Source organism: Rhinolophus sinicus, linkage group LG01 (genome assembly GCF_036562045.2).
Source record: "Rhinolophus sinicus isolate RSC01 linkage group LG01, ASM3656204v1, whole genome shotgun sequence".
Taxonomy (NCBI): domain Eukaryota; kingdom Metazoa; phylum Chordata; class Mammalia; order Chiroptera; family Rhinolophidae; genus Rhinolophus; species Rhinolophus sinicus.
In genome coordinates, this window is record NC_133751.1 from 14047194 (window position 1) to 14062712 (window position 15519).

The window sequence follows — 15519 nt, forward strand, 5'->3', positions numbered from 1 at the left end:
TAAATTTTGTATTCTGGAAGATACCTTTGTGTTTATCTTTCAGATTGCTAATCCAGAATTGCCCATTTTGTTAAGTATTCTTACTTTTCAATTAATTTTGGAAAACATAATTTTAATTTCCAAAAATTCCTTTTTGTTCTTCTATTGTTGTTTTTTATGGTAACCCATTCTTGTTTTAGTCATGCAGCATCCCCTGATCTCTCTGAGGTTATTGACAGGGATTTCTAAAAACTGCTTACATTTTTTACATTATCTCCATTTCTTCTCTAACTACTTGATTTTCTTTGAGGAGATTTTATAACTGGTGAATCTCAGTGTATCACTAATACTTAGGAAATTGCTGCTCAGCTGGTGAATCCCTTTGCCAGCAGGGTTTACTCTGCAGTTTTGTAGGTCTGTTGCCCTAAGGCCCTTTCTCATGCTGGAAGAGGCCTGATTGAGTCAGTCCTGTTGCCAGGCAGCCTCTCTTTAGATTAAAGGCAGGCTGGGCTGGCAGTGACCATAAGGGTGGGGTATTTGACTTCTTTTATTCTAGGCAGAACTGCTTCTTCTCTATTCCCAGCACCCAGCTCCATTGAACTGTTCCAGAGCCATCCACTGCCGTTTTCTGCCTCTATTCTCAGATACTGCAATCGCCATTGTGGGAACATTCAGGAAAATCTGCTCAAATTTCAGGTGAGATCCTCAACTGGGCAAAACACTATAGACAACTGCTCTGCACATACTGAGGAGGGGTTGTCAGCAGAATAACTCAGCAGTTCTGTAAATGAGCCTTTACTTAAATTCACTCCAGGCCACCTAGCGCTCTCTTCTGTTCTCTGTAATCCATAACTATAGATTTTGAGTCACTTGATTTTATTTTTTCACCACTGAGAACACTTCCCATCACGTATAGCCTTCACCCATGCATATACTAAGATGTGATTTCTTCGATTTAAATTATACTTCTATATAACCTGATTTCCTTACTGTCTTCTAAAATTTTATTAACATTTGTTGTCTGCTCATGGCAGACAGTTTCACTTTTAGCATTCTTATGGGTTTATTTACTTATTTTCATAATATATCTTTACTCTTATTTGAATTGTATATTGAAAAAAGATTGTTCAGCATACTGTATTATAAAAGAAAATGGAGTATTTGATAAATATGATTTAGCTATAGACATGATTTCTGAATGTTAAAAACTGTATATAAGTCAATTCTTTTGGCATAAAGAATTGTTAGTCAAAGGCATTTTAATAAAAGCTAGGGGTGATTCCAACAGTGTGGACCAAGTTCAGGGAAATCAACTTAAGGTAGAATAACACCCTGGGGCTGGTAAAAATGGGGGGAAGGCTTACACCCCTAGCTTCAAAGGTCACTAAAGTGACAAGAGGAAAGAGTGGTTACTAGGATGAAGAAGAAAAACTGATGAAAGAGTTGCCTTACAGGAGCTGTGGCCTTTGATCAAAGGAGAGATTCAACCCACAGGAAAGAAATTAGGACATAGACGCTTCATCTCACTCTTCTCCCTTCTTCCAATCTGTTGTGGAGTCCTAGTAACTGATCCCATATGGTAGGCAGAAGGTGAGAGAGTTCACCGATGCCTTTTATACAGGTCAGCTCCCAAGGAGGCAGAGCAGCGTGGAGAAAGATGGAGAGTAGATCTGGACAAACAAGTGGGAAATATCCAGCAGGGCTCACCCTTCTGCATCCGATCTTGCACTTTGTTCAGATTAAATGTTATGTGCCTATCACAGGGGTCACACATATTCCCATTAGCCATGTTGGTGGCAATTCAATGATTTATCCACCTGAAACTTAAAACAGCAGGTATCACCAGTGTGCTCACATAAGGTAAGAAAGTGAGGGAGGAGGGGAGGTGAAAATAAACAAGTAATTAACATAATATTTTACTGCTGCGGTCCTCCTTTCTGATACTAATCAAGCCCTAATTTGGTATGTACAGCCACCTTTCTTCACTACTCAATACGTGTTTATTTTACCACTACCAGCACCTCAGCTGTATGCAGTTCTTTACCTGGTGAGATAATCTGGCATGATCTCAGTCCACGGTAGTCCTGTCTTTACTGTGTCACTATAGTTTCTATTGACCAGATTTCTTGGGAAAGGAAGTGCCAACAAGCGACCCAGTAAATCCCCTGAGCTCTACAGGTAGACCTCCGTGTCCCAACTGTGTAGCAGGAACTCAAATTTACCATTGTTATTGGGATCAAGGACTTCAGTCAATGTGAGCTCCTTCTCTATTAATGGGCTCAATGGTGTGAGGAGCCCTGAATGGCCAAGAGAAAAGTGTCAAGTTCTAAATAAATAGACCGTGACTGTGTTCCCCGCTGGAAGCATTTCTTCCTTAAGGAATACAACTCCAAACCCACATAACTTAAAGTTGTGGAGACTGGAAATAAAATTCTTTAAGTGAGTTATTTTGGGAATAGAAGAAGAAGAAAATTACTTTTACCTCTATAGTTTAGTTCCCTTAGATCCCATATTTTGGTTGTGAAAATGATGGCTCCATATAGTAGTCACTGATTTAAGTCATGTAACTTGTCTTGTAGGACAGAACTCCAACCTATGGATTGTTGTTTTCTGTTTGATGCGTGAACTGAGTCCTTAGTTGGCCATGACATTGTTGCAATAAGCCAGAAGCTCTTGGGTTATGGGCACATGGTAGATCAGTAAAATTTGTGGCTATGAGTCCATTGTTCCATCTCTTTCACTTAAAAATAGTTCTCTTTTTGGGAGATGATATTGTTTGGTATTTCATGGTGATGGAGAAAGTTAATAATGAAGACCCTTTTGGGGAAGAGCAAAGTAGAAAAAAGAGTGGATCTATAGGAAAATATGGAACATAAGTAAAAATTACTGGTTGGAAAGAAGAAAGAGAAGGAGACAGAGAAGAAGAGGGAGAGGGAGACGAAGAGGGAGAGGAAGGAGGAGGATGAGGAAGAGAAGAAAGGAAGAGGAATGGAGATATGAATGGAAAATGGGGTAGGATACTGGATTAAAGAATGTCTGAAAAAAAATAATTTACTAGGGGGAAAAGCAGATAGGTTACCAGGAAGACCAATTCTTTCTTTTGACTTTGTTCTCTTAAACTTATCAGGCGAAAAAAGGACAATATGGATTCCAGTTAAAAAATTAGTCTTAATGGAGGAAAACTAATACTAGGTGAACTCTTCTGAACTAGAATATCATGGTGGTAACTCAAATTTAATGCAATAGTAATAGAGTCTTTGTAATCAGTTGTTCTCTTAGATTGTTGTGATTAAAGAAAGTAGTCCAAGAAGTTTTGCTCAACTAGCAAAAATATCTGTCACATTCAGTCAACTGAGTACCTACCATGTGCCATATACCACCCAAAGCACCAGGTATATGGGAATGAAAAACTCATGACCTGAAGAAGCCTGCAGTCTTAGTGGGTAAAGAGATATGCAAACCAACATATATAATACAAAATGAAATTTGCTATGTATATCTTCTAATGTGACAAAATAAAAAGTTGGCTCAGAGTGCCAGGATGGGAAGGGAGAGGGGTCAGGGTGAGTTCAGAGAAAGTTTCACAAACTATTTGACTCTTGAGTGGTGGGTGGGGGAGGTATTATCCCAATAAACAATAGAGGGAGAAAGATATTATAGGCGTAGATGAAAGCAAGTGCAATTATTGTGAGGTATGAAATATAGAGGCCAGTATTTCAGTATGGCCCATATAGGCTATGTGAGAAGTAAAGAAGCAGGGAACAAGGGTGCAGAGGAGGGAAGAGACAGGAAACTGATGTAAATTGTTTGTATTTCCTCTTTCATTATTCTATAAAATGACTAGTACCTAAACATTTTTAAACTCTCTATGCATGAGAATAAGACAAGCCACAGTAGAGTTTCTCTCTCATTACCTGTTTTAATAAGCAACAAAATTCTGCATGTTGCAATAGTTGTTATGTGTATCATCAGAGATCTGCTACTGAGAACCATTCGCATCTTTGGAGCCCTAAAAATTGTGATAAATGAATCATTAAGTTTGCTACAAGTTTAATGGGATTATATTTCTAAATAATATAAATAGATGTGTTGCATATTAATTGCTTGCTGATTAAATAAGTTATTATTTCTCAAATGAATTTAAAACTATTACAAATATACAGAAAATACTGAAGTACTAATATTAGATTGAGTTATTCTTTGTTAATCAGGACACCTGAACTAACATGTACAATAACAAAGATTTGTGGAAAAGAAAATTTGGAACACTGTATTTGAGGAAGAGAAAGTTGAGAACTCTGTATAAGAGTTTGAATCTCTTTCTTATTGATTTCTTTATCAAAATCCTTAATGATATATTGGTGTGGGCATGAAATCATGGGGGCAGTTTTAGTATTAGAAATGTCTAATACTATTGATGTTACAATTTACATATTTTATACTATGTGTTCAATCACAAATTATTGTACTTATGGTTATTTTTAATACACTTGTTTTTAACTTTTCAACTAGAGTTACTCATGTAAGTAAATTTTAACTAATTTCTTGGCATAATTAATTTTCCACCTAACTTTTAAAAAGAGAGAAACACGCTTTTGTGATTAGAAAATAATTGGCTAAGACAAAATCAACTAAGTAGTTAAAATTAAATAGTATTTGAAGTTCTTAATATTTCTATCAATGTATCTCTGGCATACCTAACTTATTCATCACATATATAACTTACCTATTATAAATTTTAGTTTTAATTAATAAATTATTAAGTTTAATGATACTTTCTGGCTTCTATATGTAAAATCATATTATATAGAAAAGTTGAACACTTGCCAATCTACATGAAACACTTTATTAAGTTTTAAAGAATTCTGCAAGATTATTTCAAAACATCCACTCACTCTTAGCTATTTTGTATCTCAAACATTTATGATCACTGAAGACAAAAATGTGTCATTTTTGGAGGGATATGTGAATATTGTCCTCAGTTTTTCACATTTTCATTACAAAAGAAAGTGATTAGTCTCTAGGGATTGAAGATGGGACACTTAGCCATACTTACATTCTTAAAGTAAGCTCAAGAACAAACAGTTCAAGAACACAGATGACATATTCCTAGATGTCTCTTGGCAAGGTTGCAGAAATGTTTTTAGCCACTGACATATGACTTCATTTTTATTTTTTTCTAGCACCACTGGTGGCAAATATATGCCTACCTGGTTGTTGCTTCTTTCCTGTTTTGATTTTTTTACGTGTGAAAGTATGTATTATACAGAGGGCAAGCTTTAATGGAAGGAAGGAAGGAAGGAAGGAAGGAAGGAAGGAAGGAAGGAAGGAAGGAAGGAAGGAAGGAAGGAAGGAAGGAAGGAAGGAAGGAAGGAAGGAAGGAAGGAAGGAAGGAAGGAAGGAAGGAAGGAAGGAAGGAAGGAAGGAAGGAAGGAAGGAAGGAAGGAAGGAAGGAAGGAAGGAAGAAGACCCTGCTGCTTGAGTTTTCTGTTCTCTGCTTGGCATGCTAGAGCCTGAACGGATAGAGCTCAGCAACATTTTAATACACAGCACTTGTGTGCGTATTCACACACACACATACACACTCTCCCACAGATTTGTATGCTTAGTTCATTAACTTCACTTTCAATGGCTGAGCAAAAACAAAGGCGGAGAAAACAGCATAACTATGAAATGAACATCAGGACTAATTCACAAGAAAAAGAATGATGTTTTTTTAACCAGTTGTCCATTCAGCACCTTCAGAATCTGGATATATAATTTATGTAAGAAATTTCTGTTCTATTTCTGCTAATGTCTGGTGGTTGCTTTCTTTAGTGAAATTAACAGGGAAGCGGATATGACATTAGCTTGTTTTTATGAGGTTGTCTATACTGTTCCTTTCACTCTATACTATGTGTGTAACCCAATCCAGAATCCTTTCTGGAACAAGTTGAGATGTTTACTTTAAAAAGAAAAAGAAAAGTAGAAAGAAGGTTTCTCCAGAAAATATTTAACTATAATTTTTATCTTGGAAAAATGTATTATATAGTTTAAATATCCTCTTCTAATATATAGCAACATAGTATTACAGTTAGCAGAGTATTCATTCTCTATTGATAAGTTTTATCTACAAATGTTTGTATGTCCTATTAATATGCAAATAACATACCCCTAAAATTTATAATAATGGATCATTTTAAATTAAGTTCATGAATGCGTTTGTTTTATGGTTAAAATTACAAGTCTTTGGTCTATTTCTTCCCTAATTAGAAATTATTATGAAATATATCAGTTTCATGAAACCCCAAATAATATTAATTAAATAACCATACACATTAGCTGGGAAATACTCAGAACACTGGTGAGAGAAATATAGCTAAAATCAAATTAAGACATTTCCATTTAAAATTCTTTTGACATTCTGGATACTGCAATAATGTCAAGTTAAAACCTGAATATATTTCAATATCTTTAATAGTACTATAATGTAATAATAGAGTATAAGTAATATCAATGTAATTAATGGTAATTTAATGTAATATTTGCAATGACTGGTGAAAAAAAGAGACCTAAGAAATGACCTTCTCATATTCTTGCTGAGACCCTTTGAATTTCTACTCATTCTCAGGCCTGTCCGTTTGCTGCTCGTGTGTAATTTGCAAGTTCAATCTTAGTTTTATAGACTCTTGTAAAGAGAGGCTTGACCAGATGGGTGAGAGGGAGTGTGTATGTATGATTGTGTGTGTGCATTATATTTTCTCATTGTATATGCTCTATTTTAGAGAAAGATAAGATAGTAAAAGGAGAACTGCTCTTCCCACTCCTATGTTGCTGCCTTATGGAATCATAGGAAGACTGGCAGCAATGAGAAGAAAAACTGGACGTGTTCCAGTGACTTCTGGAACGTTCAGCCTCAGTGCTCGCAGTTTCCAAGAGTGAAGCAAGGGCTTTCAGTGATATCTGGCAGGCCTTTGAAAAACTTATGTAACATTTTTTTTTTCTCTGTTAAGCAAAACATTTTAATTGAGTTTATTGTCATTTATTGTGCGTGCAAGCTTTAGTAGTCACACAACACTTGGCTGCTAATTCTGCCCTGTGAATTGTATGAAACCATGCCATAGTGCATTGAGCGGTGTTCATCCACATTCAGTCTCAGGATATAAGAGATTCTGTCTCATAGGCGGGCAAAAGGAATACATATACCCCTACCACAGCACCTGGGATAAACCTTTACTTATTCTGATATAAATTGGACCTGGAGCCTAGCTCCCTAAGAAATAATCTGAGTATTTATTTTTAAAGGATCAACTTTTACAGCAACTACAAAGATCAAATAGAAGTCAAGGTCATGGTCACTAAAAAGTCGCTATTGTGACCAAAGTGTGATTTGAAGATCATATGTGTTGTTTTCATACATTTTACATGTTTCACATAATGTAATTTATTTAAAAGACTAGTCAAAGTTATTTTCCTTTACAATTTCAGTAGCAATTGATTTAAGTTTGGAAGAATACCATTCTGTACATGAAATTATCCCAGTTATCTTCAGTTATATTTTTTACATCTTATACATTTTATATATTTTATATTTTAAAATTTTGATAATGAATAAGTAGCAGATTAACTAATGTTTTGCTATGTCTAAATATGGCATTAAATATACAAATAAGAAAACTAATAAGAGCAAACAATGCATAGAATTTACTATGTGTTGGTTTTTTTCTGAGATGATTTAACATATATACTAAGTTAGTTAATCTTCACAGCGATCATATGAGGAAGGCATGATTGTTTATCTATCTATAGTTTACACAGGAGTAGCTGAGGCTTCGAAATATTATGTAAATTTCCCAAGTTACACAGCTAATGAGCTGCAGAGCTGCAGTTCCAGCCCAGGTTGTCTGGCACCAGTATTGCTTAATGAGGGCTACAATGTCTCACTACAGGGTGAAGGTTAACAGAAAGCAGACAATTCAATGCAAGTCCCTGGTAAAACAAAGCAAAACACATTAATATTGGTTTTGTCTAAATTTGGCCTTGGAATAATTTAATAGTTATGTAAAAAAAGAGTACACACTCAAGATTTATTCTGATGCTCTAAATATACAGGCAACATTAGCCAAGCATCACTAAATATATAGGAACATAAATTTAGAAAGCAAAACCCATCGGGAAATATTAGGCTGCTATTTGAAAAAGCTGGCTGATAACGTTTTAAAAGGTAGAAGTAAATTATGTGTTTTTTACATATTGGTTGATGAATGACTAAAACGGTCTAATTCGTAACTCTATACTAGTGTAGTTAGTTGAGTATATTTATTTTTGACTTTAAAAGTTGTTAAAACACAACATCAAGGGTTCGAAATGCCCTTGTCTACTAATGTTCATTCTTTTAAACTCTACTCCAGTCACCAACCAAAACTTAATTCACATTTTGTTTTGACAGAAAAATAAATAATTGCTAGTGGATAGGACTGCTGAGGTCCCTGCTCTCATAAAACCTACATTTTTTGAGGGAGGCAAACAACTAACTGTACAATTACGATGTGATTCATTGGGCTGGGGGAAATGGAACATACAGACAGACCTTAAACTGGCTCAGAGGAAGGCTGGATCAGACTAGCATGTGAGGGGGACTCCAGGGGTATGGATGGTTTTCCCTGCAGCTTTGAAAATGCCCCGAAGAATAGAGAACCAGGGTGTATCTGAAAATCTAAAGAAATTAAAGGGCAAGCCCCACAGTGCAATGGTAGGGAATTAGGGCTTTGGATTTAGACTTTTCTGAGTTCAAATCAGAACTTCGTCATTTTCAAACTGATATGACATTATGTGACTTCACCTTTCAAATTCTCAGCTTTTGAAACTAAAAAGAAATTAGTCCTATCTTGAAAATCTTCAGGGAGGATTAAAGGTGATTTGGTATGTAAAGCATTAAGGACAGTATTCAGTACGTAAGAAGCTCTTCATGAGTGCTCTCAAGTTCACTGTGGTTAGTCTGTAAAGAGCTGGTGGGAAGCACCACGAGAGGGGAGGCTGGAGGATTCAGCCTAGAGTGGCAGAGTCGGCCTTGTGCAGAATCTGGGCTTTGTCCAAAGAATAATGGGGAAAATCTGAAGGGCATTAAAATAAGAAGTTACACCATCAAATTTGCATTTTGAAAAATATTAATAGTGGGATGCAGTACTATAAAAGTGAAAAATAATTTATTTTGTAAGGTATTATGAAGGCAAGACTGAATAAAAAGAAATATGTGAATAGTGGCAGGAATAAGACCCAATACTCTTTAGAAATATACACCTTATATATTTTTTTCTTATGTGTAGAAAAATCCTGGCAGCCAAATAGAGAACCACCTATACACAGAGAATGTCTCTGGATCAAAAAACCATTACACAACAGGTTCATAATTCTTAGAAAAAATGTATGGGCATTCCAGTTGTTGACGTATCCACATGTGCAGACAAATAAGTATCACATGCTTAGCAGATGGTCAGAAATTTTGATTACACTTAAATTCAGTATTGTAACATTTGTGATTTTTATGTACTTAGATGGTTGTTTCCTGTTACTTGTTATATATGTGATTGCATTCAATAATTGTTTGCTGAATCAATGTTTATGTGCAAATCACATTAATTTTATACTTATTGTCACATCTTATTGATTCCATTCATATGTTGCCTTACCACACAATGTAAAATTATATATTCCCTGTTGGATTGTTAGTTTTTATCTTATATGTGGGATATGTATTCTATAAATATTGATGATATTGCAATTTGTATGTGCCTGCATCATATTTCTCTTGGTTGAAATTAGTACAGTTTCTCCCCCTTGAGAACAAATAACTGCCAGTATTTTTCAAAAGTATGGTCAGAGGACCAACTATGTAGGAGAAAAATCTAGGGAGGGGGAAGTCTTTATTACAATTGCAGATTCCTGAGCCGTAACCCAGATTTACTGAATCAAAATGTTCTTGGAACTTGCATTTAAAAATATATATATTATTTAGGAGATTCTTATGTGAATTCAAGTTACAAAGCCTCTTCAAAATGTGTATGCAATTCTTTTCAGCTGAAGTGACTAGAGCTGAACCATCTCAGTGTATCATTTCTATAAGTATTACTTGACTGGTAAAACAACGTCTATGATAGAGTATCTTGATTTCTTCTATATTAATCAGAAAAATAATCTCATAAAGCATTGGAGAATAAGCTAGTGTTAGAGTCTGAATGTGTGTTACCCCATAATTCATATGTGGAAGCCCTAATGCCTAATGTGATAGTATTAGGAGGTAGGGCCTTTGGGGGTGAGTAGGTCACGAGGACAAAACCATCATGAATGGGATTAGTGCTCTTATAAAAGAGACTCCAAAGAACTCCCTTGGCCTTTCTGTCAAGTGAGGATACAACTAGAGGTCTGTCCTACAAGAGGGCCCCTCACCCAACCATTCAGGCACCCTGATCTCAGACTTCCAGCCTCAAGAACTGTGAGATAAACTGTATTGTTTATAACCTACCCAGTCTGTGGTCTTTTTTTATAGCAAAACAGACAACTGGTAACATGTACAATGATTAAATAACTTCCGAAAGGACAGAGAGATGATTATTTGAACATTATCATCTTGAAATGCATGCTCACATGATATATACTTGGCCCTATCTAACTTAATAGGTGTGTGTTTGATTTTTTTTAATGAATGACATAATATTTTCATGTGACCAAAGCTGGGTGGGAGAGGTAATTTTTAAAAATCAAGATTCAAAAGGATATACACTGACTAAAATATGATTGAATATATCACAATTAAACTTAAAATATAAAATCCCATCCTAGGATAACACCATCCATTATATAAATCCAGGAAGTGTAAAGAGCTAGATTGAGGACAGTTTATTTGCAAAAGGCAGATGGCTTTTTAGTTGAATGCAAATTGCATATAAATCAATATTGTTAGTTGCCAAAAATGGTGAAATCGTTTTTACATTGTAATGTTTCAGCAACAACAAACGTAAGTATAAAATTAGTACATTTGTATACAATTTTAATTTTAATAGTTGCATATTCTCTTCCAGGCCTCGAGCACATATATACGTAATTCAAATAGTTTAATAATATACACATCATTGTTAAAATGTTGCTTTTTCTATCTGATATCATATCATAAAGCTAATGTGATCATTAATTGTAGTATTATGCTGAAGGCAAGAAAAATGATAGCAGAGTCTTGTTCCATGCATGCCCTGGCACACAGCAGCACATCTGTAGATGAGCTCCCAGTGACATAGAGTCTGAAAACACTGGGCCAACTTCCTGTCAAGAAAAGAAGATTCTTAGGGAATCGTACAATTTTTATGTACTTGAAGGCTGATTTCATTTTTCTTGTTTGTCTCTAGAGAGCACAATTAGGATCAATTGAATTCAGTTCAACACGCTGTTATTGATCCTCTATTACATTCCAGGCACTGAGCTTGGAGTTTAAGGCTAAATGGACAAGGAAGATACAGTATCTGCCCTCTTAGGATCAAGTTGAGAAACACACATAAAAATCCTTGTCAACTCCTTTTAATGTTCTTGACATGAATTTCCAAATTGCTCTTCTAAACAATTGCATCCAATTTGTCTTCCACCAGTATTATTTGAGAAAGCTATTTCAACACATTCTTATAGAAATATTGTGTATTAATTAACTTTTTTCTAGTTTTACATGGAAATGGTATATCATTGTTTTAATTTCCATTTTTATTAGTAGTGTGAAAATATTTTTCAAATATTTATTAATGATTATGTGAATTAATTGATCATACTCTTTTCCTTCGAATTTATTGCAGAAAAAATGTTCCTTAGTTTCTAATTATTAATAAAAGTTATTGAAGATTCCTTTAAAATAAACAGATTTTCAAACCAAAATATATTAAGACGCTCTTTCTAAATTATCTGGAAAATAAAAGCAAGGACACATTTTTAAAAAATTAATAAAGAGAGAATTCTCTGGCTAGTTAGTAAAACGGCCATCACTCAGCATAGAGCAATGAAACCAAATAAATAATTCAAAAACTAACTTTGTTACATATGAGAATTTTATTTGGAATAAGAGTGGTATTGGAAATCATTGGAGAAAAGGAAAGATTTTTTCATTAAGCATCACTGGGGAAACTGGTTGTCTATTTCAAACAAAAAAGCAATAATAATTTAGATCACCCCTTACATAATAAAAATGAATTCCAGATTGATTCAAGAATTAATTATTAAAATTCAACAAAAACTAATATAAAAAATGATCAATTCTTTGAATGAGAATGCATGTTCTGAATCAAAAGACAAAGACAAAATACTATGATAAAATCTGTTTTCACAATTTTTCCTCAAATATAAAATATTGATTTACCGAAAGAATACATGCAAGTCATAACGTAATGGGTCAAATATTTAACAATGCATGGAAGAAAATGACAATTTGAATAACTGTTTAAATTCTTGAATCACTGTGTGATTGGTAGTGATTTCATCAGTGTATTCCCATCTTCCTAGGAGAGAGCTGTTTTCCAACTTTAAATACAAATAAATCCAGTAACTTAACACATGTGAAAAGTTGTATGCAAGAGAGTGGATGGAATAAATGTATGGGAGAAAATGACAATTTACATATCTCTATTTAAATTCTTGAATCACTGTGTGATTTTTTTATTTCATCAGTGTATTCCTGTCTTCCTCAGAGACAGCTGTTTTCCAGCTCTAAATACATACAAATAAGCCCAGCATCTTAGCACATTATTTTTTTATTTAAATGAGAAATCTGAGGCTAAGTACTATCCTTATGATCAGTGTCAAGCATTAGGAAGTGTGTCAACACATAGGTCTTTTTGACCCCAGAGACTTACCTCTGTGTTTGCTATTTTCTCATGAAATGGGCTAGACCACAACCAATTGGACACTAAGAGATGGCATGCAATTGTGTATTATGCACCAAACTAGGAGACCCTCCTCCTCCTCCTTTTCCTTTCTTCCCTTTGTCACCCCCATCCTCCATGAAACATAAGAATAATTTGGAAGAGAAAATTGTCGTGTCTTCTAAGCAGGAGATTCCCTCAAAGCCAAAATTTCCTTGAGCTATTTCATTGAATTCAACCTTTTGAAATAATAATACTGTAGTTTTTGTGAGGAACGTGTTGTGCCAAAAGTAATGGAAAAACTGACTGTCATGGCTTAAACAAACAAAGATTTATTTTCCTCATATAACTGGAGGGAAGGAGCTATGGATTTGGTTCGGTTCTTCAACAATGCCACAGCCAGTGCCTCTCTCGTTCTCTTGGACACAGATGGCTGCTTTCAAGGAAAAACAAGGGAGAAGTAATGGTGACTTCAATGACTGTCGTCCCAATAGAAATAAAAAGTTTTCCCACAACGTCTCCACATATTTCTGTTGAGGTTTCATTGGTCAGAACTGGGTACTGTAGCAACAAGAGAGGCTGGGAAAATGGGGTATAGATTGCAATGTGACTCACACCAGTGTTTCTCAGTGGAAGTGTTTCTGTTGTTTGGCATAGGACAATTCTTCAGTGTGTTAGGTTGTTCCATGTCCTGCTCACCAAAAGTTAGTAGCTCTTCCCAGTCATTTTGAAAACCAAAAATACCTCCACAGTATTCTACCCACTCCCTAGGAGTGTGGAACTGTGCCATATGAAACTCACTAGAGTACATAAATTGTCATCTATCACCTAGGCCCCAAGCACTTTGCTAGCCTGAATCAAATAAGGATTTGTGAAAAAAGAAAAAGAAAAAAAAAAAAAAAACTATATATGGCAAAATTATCCACCACATGAATCATATTCACCAGATAATATAGATTTTAAATTCAAGTTATTAAAATTGAAGTTATAGCATTTTAAAGCATTTTATATAGTTTAGATATTTAGTGTACTATGGAGCCCTCCCTTCATCTCATTTCTTTATCTTTCCACTTTCTTTCCCTTTCTTTCCTTTCCTGTTTTTACTTTTTTTCTACTATTTTTCTTCCTTCTTTGCTTTGCTTTCTTTCTTTTCTCTCTCTCTTTTTTCCCTTCCTTCTTTCTTTCCTTCCTCTTTGACTCCCTCCCTCCCTCCCTCCCTCCCTCCCTCCCTCCCTCTCTCTCTCTCTCTCTCTTTCTTTCTTTTTTCTTTTTTTCCTTCTTTTCTTTTTGTAGAAAATTCACACAAATGTGATTTAAGTATTTGAAGGTAATGAAACATCAGATGGGTAACATACTTCAAAATATTTCTGGGGAAAAAAGTGACTTCTACTGTACTAGCAAGTTTTCTGTAGCTTTGTGATTGCTTCAAAATTAAAAAGTGTATTTTATAAAATGTATATTAAAATGCTTTAAATATTGATTGTTATGATGGTTGTTAAAAAGTCCTCGGATAGGTGGAGCACAGAGGACTTAGGACAGTAAAAATACTCTGTATGATGCAATAGTGATGCATACATATCATTATGCATTTATCAAACCCATAGAAGAATGAACCCTAATGTAAACTATGGACTTTGGGTGATGATGACATGTCAATAAAGGTTCATCAGTTATAACAAATGTACCACTGTGGTGGCGGTGGTTGATAATGAGGAAAGCTATGCATATGTAGGGGGCAGGGGGAATACAGGAAATCTCTGTATTTTCCCCTCAATTTTGCTGTGAACCTTAAACTGCTCTGAAAAATAAAATCTTCATAAAAACTGTGCTTGGTACAGGAAAGTTGTATTAACTGGAATGCATGAGACATAGTGTTTTGATTAATTTGACTTAATGGTCAACCAAGTGAAAAATGAAAATTCCCTTCTCTTTCAATCTCCAGTTGGCATATTTCCAAATATATCAATATGCATCACTGCCTTCGGAAGTTGAGTAAAATGCACTTGCAATAAGTGTGTTTGATGATCTGTCTGCGTCATCGTCTGCCATCTATCAACGTCCTTTCTAAAGTCTTTCAGTGGAGATACTCAGGGTGGAACAGACTGAGTGAAATCTGTGATTTTGCAAAAAATATGCCTTCAAAAGTTGCTTTCAGGGATAAATTCTTGACATTGGCTATGGCAAGTGGAAAATATGGCGATAGTTGAAGGACTCAGAAAATCAGGTTTTCTTTTCAAAAGTGGTGTCCACATTTCCTCCCCATCTCAATTTGCTAAAACCTTCTGGCATTATAAGCATTAAGTCCTCTTCTAATTCCAGTGACGGAATATATAGGCCTTAGACTATTATGGTTTCTGTGCCTCAGGGTCTTGGTTGTAAAGTGAAAGCTGTGTTGATACTATGTATTTCACAGAGTTCTTATGTGGATCATGAGAACAAAGAATGTGGATGGAAAGAGCATTCATAAGAAGATTAGCTAAAGAAGATTAGTTGATGGAAATCACTGAAAGTAACTCTACTTTGTTTTCCCCATTGAGGACATCAGAATCTTGATTTTAAGGTCAGTCAGGATCCATCTAATATCTGAAAGGGATCTTTCTATAAAACTTGAAGAAAACAATGGAAATACTTTTTTTTGGAATAACTGAACATACTCCACAGAATGAGA

At 35.0% G+C, this 15519-nt stretch overlaps 1 long non-coding RNA gene across 1 annotated transcript in view; it reads left to right on the top strand.

The window, feature by feature from the left end:
• Positions 1-485: 485 nt before the first annotated feature.
• LOC141572066 (uncharacterized) overlaps positions 486-15519 on the top strand; it is a 55497-nt gene continuing 40463 nt past the window's right edge. Inside the window, exon 1 of the long non-coding RNA XR_012497113.1 lies at positions 486-675. This is a non-coding gene — a long non-coding RNA (uncharacterized LOC141572066). The remainder of the gene's footprint in view (positions 676-15519) is intronic.